Source organism: Tupaia chinensis, unplaced genomic scaffold (genome assembly GCF_000334495.1).
Source record: "Tupaia chinensis unplaced genomic scaffold, TupChi_1.0 Scaffold000458_2, whole genome shotgun sequence".
NCBI lineage: Eukaryota > Metazoa > Chordata > Mammalia > Scandentia > Tupaiidae > Tupaia > Tupaia belangeri.
Genome location: NW_006159967.1, coordinates 937,978 through 944,633, shown reverse-complemented (window position 1 = coordinate 944,633; position 6,656 = coordinate 937,978). Strand labels below are relative to the sequence as shown.

At 38.6% G+C, this 6,656-nt stretch overlaps 1 pseudogene; it reads left to right on the top strand.

Moving 5' to 3' along the window:
* LOC102470317 (high mobility group protein B1-like) overlaps positions 1 to 6,656 on the top strand; it is a 21,378-nt pseudogene that overhangs the window by 13,059 nt on the left and 1,663 nt on the right.

Sequence of the window (6,656 nt, the reverse complement as noted above, 5' to 3'; positions counted from 1 at the left end):
TGAACCACAGTTGGCCATGTGGGAATCCAGCACCTTTAGCCACCATGCCACCTGCTGACCCCTTATTTTATTTTCTTAAAATAATCTAAATTAACCTTCCATTGTTTGCACCTCAGACTCATGACTCTTTATTTAAGATACAAACACATTCTGGAAGAAATATTTTGCCTGCCATTTACATAAAGTCCTATTTAGCTAGCTTTTTCCAGAATTAAAGACTATTCCCAAAATAATACTCTTGATCGAGATATGGTAGTTCCAAGTAGCAATTTTAACTTTGAAAATGAGAATGTAAAAGGTTGTTGTGCCCATTAGAAAAAAGTGACTCTCCATAGAGGAGGTTATTTTAGGAGAAAAATATATCTCAGATACAGAGAAAATGATACGCAGGATCTACTCCCTAGTCTCCCTGAACTCTGAACCATGTTGAATCCTCAAGAACCAAAGATGTGAAGAACAGAAGTCTGGCAAAATAGACCTGGGTGACAAATGGTGTAAAGCCAGGGAAGGAACCCTTCTCCCTATTTTGCACAAAATCTGTTGCCACTACTGTACCTGAGGTTTGGCAGTTTCTGTGAACAGTCTATTTTGGGTTTGTAAAACAAACAAACAAAATGATTAGTTTGTATATATTTAACCCTCTTCTTGGTTCTAAAAGTATGTATCTTCGGTTTTGTACCAAAAGTCACATTATTATTATTATTTTGGAGAGATTTTTGCTTAGGTGTGCTCGCTAAAGAGATAGAAAGTGAAAATTCACTCCCCAGGGGAGATGGCCATGCCATAATCCCTTCTCCATTCTCTTGAAATTCTCGAGATGCACACACAGGAATGGAGTGATTTTCAAGCCACCACACCGTGCTGTAGGTCATGTGGGGGTCCAGCACCTTAACCTGCTAGCCCCACAATGTATTTGGAGAAGGTGATTTCTCCCTTTCTGCCTTTGTCTCTCTGGTGAGTCCACACACCCTGTAGCAAAAGTCTCTCAAAAAAATTTTTTTTCAAATTAAATGCAGGGAACATCACTTTTTTCTGGAGGGAAAGGGGTGAGTTTTGTCAAAGGGCACATGTGTTTCCAAGAGACAGAGAGTGAGAAATCCCCTCTAGAGGAATGACCATGCCACAATCCCTTCTCCTCTATTTTCCTCTCAGGATTTTCAGCATGAATTGTCTGGTATAATTTTCAAGCTGTCAGGTTCAGGACTTAAAACCACGGGTAAGTTCAGTGCCTTAACCACTATACCACATGCTGGCCAGAGAGCACCACATTTTTAACATTTTTTTAAGAATTTCTTATTTAGTTGAATTTATTTATTATTACTTTTTAATTTGACCAGAGAGAGAGAGAGAGTAAGTGAGAAAGCAAGGTGCCAGGTCTGGGACTTGAACTGTGGTTGATCATGTGGAAGTCCATCGCCTTAACCATGACGCCAACTGCTAGCCCCCACATTTTTAACATTTTTTATTTCCTTCCATCTTTATGTTCTACAATTGGAAGATAATTTTGTACATTGAGTTTCTATCTATTCCATGAGACTTGTGTTGATTTTTTTTTTCACTATTACAAACTGTGATTCTCTATGGGAACTTTTCAGCTTTGCAATCAATTCAGGAACAATCTGGATTCTTTCTTCCTCTAGATTCAATTCTTGAACTAAGCCTTCTCTGATATCAATGCCAGAATAGCAATTTACTCTAAAGACATTTTTAATACTTCAATCTGGTTTTGAATAAAAGCCATTTCTGGTCTTCACCCGCTATCGAACTCAACTCTTTTCGAAAACAGTCTTTCTGTGGCTGTAAAGTAATTTTCATATTTCAAAACTCTGTCTTTTGGCAAAGCAATGAGATCGCACTGGGAAGATCCAGAACATGTTCCATCTTGGGACCAGCAGATGACATAATGGTAACATTGCTGAACTCCCACGTGATTGACAGTGTTTAGAGTCCCAGACCCGGCGGCTTGAAACTCATGCCAGCCTCTTGTGCGAACATGCCCAAGATCCCGAGAGGAGAATGGAGAAGAAATCGCAGCATGACCATCCCCCATGGGGGATGATTTCTCATTTTCCGTCTCTCTGTCTTTCTAGTGAGCACATGTGCCCTACAGCAAAAAAAAAAAAAGAAAAAAGACACCCCACATTTTGGTTGTTTTAGAAATACAGATGTTATAAGGATCATAGGTGGCATGGTGGTTAAGACACTGGATTCCACCAGCCAACTAGAGACTAGAGTCTGGGCTATGGCACCTGAATCCTGGCCATGACCATCTTCCTTTCTCTGTCTCTCTGGGGAGTTCACGCATCCTACGGCAAAATTTTTAAAAACAAATACAGATATTATACATATAAACACATATATTTGTTTTGCATTTGCGGTGCAGTGCCCTTTAAATGTATTGCTCTATATCTATTTTGATTTCTTTTGCATTTTTAGTTTGAAATAATTTTAGACTTACAGCAAAAGTAGTTCTGAGAATTCTGTACACCCTTCAACTCATTTCCCATAATGCTGGCAACTTACATTAATTATCATAGTGCAATTATCCAAGCACAGGAAATCAACATTGATAAAACCATCCGACTGGTGAGCTTTTATTATTCCAGGGTCCAACCCAGAAGCCATATTGCATGTAGCTGTTCCATATCATCAGTATCTCCAACCTGGGATGGATCCTTAGTCTTTGTCTTCCACAGCCTTGATTTTTTTTTAATAATACTGGCCAGTTGTTTTGTGGAAATACTCTCAATTTGAGTTTTCCTGTTGTTTTCTTAAGTTAGAAATTGTAGTTCTGCATTTTGGGCAAAAACATTACAGAAGTGCTGTGCCTTTCCTAGTGTATCAGATTAGCAGGTGCATGATGTTTCACTTTATTACTGTGATGTTAATTTTGATCCCTTGACTACAGTGATTTCTGCCACAGTTCCCTTCTTTTATAATTAATAATTATAGGAAATACTTTGAAATTATGTATATAAACTCTCATTATAATTTGTTTATATATTTATTTTTTAAAGAGTTATTTTATTTTATTTAACTTTATTTATTTTAAATTGATCAGAGGGGCACAGAGAGAGAGAGGGTGAGAGAGAGAATGCAAGCCTCTAGGTCCAAGCCTCCGACCATGCAAACTGTGGTTGGCCATGTGGGTGTCCAGCACCCTTAACCACATGCCACCTGCCAGTTCCCATAAATTTATTTAAAAAAATAAATTTTAATAAAAATTTAAATGGTAGAAAAGAGTTATAATTACAATTTCAACCTTTAATCCATGTTTGAACAAGTTAATGGCTAAATTAGTTTCTATTTTGTCCTTTTGGAAACCTTAAAATTGTTTACCATTTCAATTTAAAAGAACTTACAATAATTTTGTTTCTTTGAGCTTTTCAGATATATAGATAATAAAAGATAATTAAGGTCACTAAAGCTTACCATTGGTCCTGCAGATGACATTACATTAAGCATCTACTAAAAGAAATGTTGATTAACTGGAAAACAGAGACAAAGGTGCTTTCTTGTCATGAAAGGATTTCAACATTGCTAATTGTTACCATTCACTGAGTAGCACAAGTTTTATATATATACTACTAAATTAGAAAGTCAGGAAGTCTGTTCTAAAACCAGTTTTATCTGTAACAGACCACATACAAATCACTCATCTATAAAATAATAGTTAAATCAACTCCTTAATTAACAAGTATATCACAATTTCAAAATCCTTGCCAAGCAAACCTCATTGTAAGCGAAGATATTACTACTATTTTGTTTGGGCTTTAATTTAAAGGTTGAAAATGACAAATGTGAGAACTTGTCTTATACATCAGCTGCATGTCTTTATTCTGGAGCTGGGTAATCTGGTTGAGAAAAGTGTTATTCGACCTGGAGAGCTACCAACAAGAAGTTAAATGTAGTGAAGAAAAATTGGCCAGAAAATAAAATTACTGTGAACCAATTTTGTATTAAATGTGGTGCTGTGGGACGGACCAGCAATTAGTGTAATGGCTAAGTTGCTGAAACCCCATGTAGTGGACCGTGGTTCAAGTACCGGACTCGGTGGCTTAAACGCACGCTGGGCGCGTGTGCGTGCCCAAGATCCCAAGAGGAGAATGGAGGAGAAGGGTTTGGGGTGTGGCCAACCCCTTAGGGAGTGATTTCTCGCTTTCTATCTCTCTGTCTCTGTCTTTCTGGCGAGCGCATGTGCCCTATAGCAAAATAAAACTCTCAAAAAAAAAAAAGAAAGAAAGAAAGAAAGGAAAATCAATTGGCTATAGTTACAAAAATTTATTTCATGGGAACCAGCAGTTAGCGTAATGGCTATGTCGCTGGACTCCCACGTAGTCGACCGTGGTTCGCATCCCGGACCCAGTGGCTTAAAACTCACACCGGGCACAATGCGTGCGTGCCCAAGATCCCGGGAGGAGAATGGAGGAGAAGGGATTGCGGCATGACCATCCCCCCTGGGGGGTGATTTCTCGCTTTCTGTCTCTATGTCTCTCTCTGTCTGTCTGGCAAGCGCACGCGCCCTATAGTGAAAAAAAAAATTATTTCATGATTCAATTCTATCCCATTGGCATATATGTCTGCCTTTATGTCTGTTTCATACTGTCTCATTACTGTAGCTTTTTATTAAATTCTGAAATCAGGATGTGTGAGACCTTCATTTGTTCAAGAAGTTGGGAATTGGGATATATATAATATCAAAGAAATAAAATCCAAAGAAAATGAATACAAATCAGAGCAGGTATGTAATCTTAGAGAAACATGGGCCAGCCCTGTAGAACAGTGGTTAAGTCCTGTGCAGAAGAAATCATATCCTGCATGGCTGACTAGGGTTCAAATCTCAGTCTTGGCAGCTTGAAAAAAACACTATATGTACGTGCCTGCATGCCCCAAATATTGACAGCTTGGAGAAATGGAGGAATAAAGAATTGAGGTGTGATCATGGTCCCTTGGGGAGTTCTCTCTCTCTTTCTCTCTCTCCTGCTCTCCCCCTTTCTTTGATGAAAGCATGCATCCTCTGACAATTATGAAAAAGATTTAAAATTTTGAAAGAAAGACAAAGTGGGTCCCATTCCACAACTTTACTATTATTCTGATTGAAGAAATTATGTACCAATGGAAAATTATTTTCCATAAATGTAGGGGTAAAAAGGCAAGAGAAAGTATGTGGCAATCACAGGAGAGTGGAAAGCGTTCAACATAAACACCACCATGAACATTTAGATTCAACTTTGTTCAGAGAAACTGTCCATTTGGATTCAATCCTACAGTGAAGACAACTGTACCTGCTTCTCAGACCTCTTTGACACTAGTCACTAAGATCATCCACCTCGCTCTATGAACTCTTTAAGTCCAGTAGACTACTGGACTTAAGCTATTTGCTGACAGTGATTTGTCTCTGATGGAGACCACAAGAATATGTGCTTATTAGGAATCACCAGTATCTATGTACTTATTTGAAAGTTACATTTTCTAATTATAATTTAGTATGTAAGTGCTATGATTTTTGTCTTCCTGATTCTTGTCAGTTAAGTTAAATATAATTCAGTGCCCAAACCCAACCATATCAGAGTGTAGTAATAACTGAATACCTAAACTTGTAAAGCAGAAAACTAAACCTGGAACATGATGACTCTACCAATAAATTGTTGCAAGATCTACGTGACTAGATGCCTTATCCTTCCCTGGCAAGCCTTCCATTCCATTGGCCCATCCTCAGTTTATTGTAATTGCCAGGAAGTACGTATGCTTGCCAGACAGCGAGAAAGGGAGAAAGCACTCCCCAATGGGGTATGGTCATGCACAGTCCCTTCTCCATTTTTCCATCCTGTCAGGGTTTTGGGTGCACATACACATGTGCTTGGCATATTTTTCAAGCCACTGGGGTTAGGATTTGAATCGTGGTTGGTTATGTGACATCTAGCTCATTTAACTACTAAGTTACAAGGCTGGATCTTCAATTTTTGACAACAAGCAGCAATATTGGTTTAGTTGTCTTAAAGAATTGACATTTGAGGGGCCGGCTGGTGGCATGGTGGTTAAGAGTGCTGGACTCCCACATGACTGACTGCAGTTCAAGTCCCAGATCTGGTGACTTGCTTTCTTGCTTGCTCTCTCTCACTCTCTCTCTCTTTCTTGCTCTGTTCCTCTCTGGTCAAATTTAAATAAGTAAATAAATAAAGTTAAATAAAACAATTCTTAAAAAAAAAAAAGCAGGGGAGGGGGGGATCAGCAGGTAGTGTGGTGGTTAAGGCACTGGACACTCCCACATGGCCAACCATGGTTTGAGTCGCAGATCTGGTGGCTTGCTTTTTCACTTTATCTCTCTCTCTTCCTTGTGTCTCACTGTGGTCAAATTAAAATAAAATAAAATGAATGAATGAATAAATAAAATTAAATAAATAATTCTTTTTTTAAAAAAGAGTTGACATGTGACCTAGTGTTGTATAACATCCAATGCTTATTTAAATTATTAAGAAAGCGTGGAGAGGAACAATTGATGATGTGATGGTGAAGGCAGCTGGATCCCACATGGCTAACTGAATGGTTCAAGTCCTTGACCCAGTGGCTTATGAAACATGCCAGGCGCATGTGTGCATATGCCCAAAATCCCGAGAAGAGAATGGAAGAGAAGGGATTCATAATGGCCATCCCTT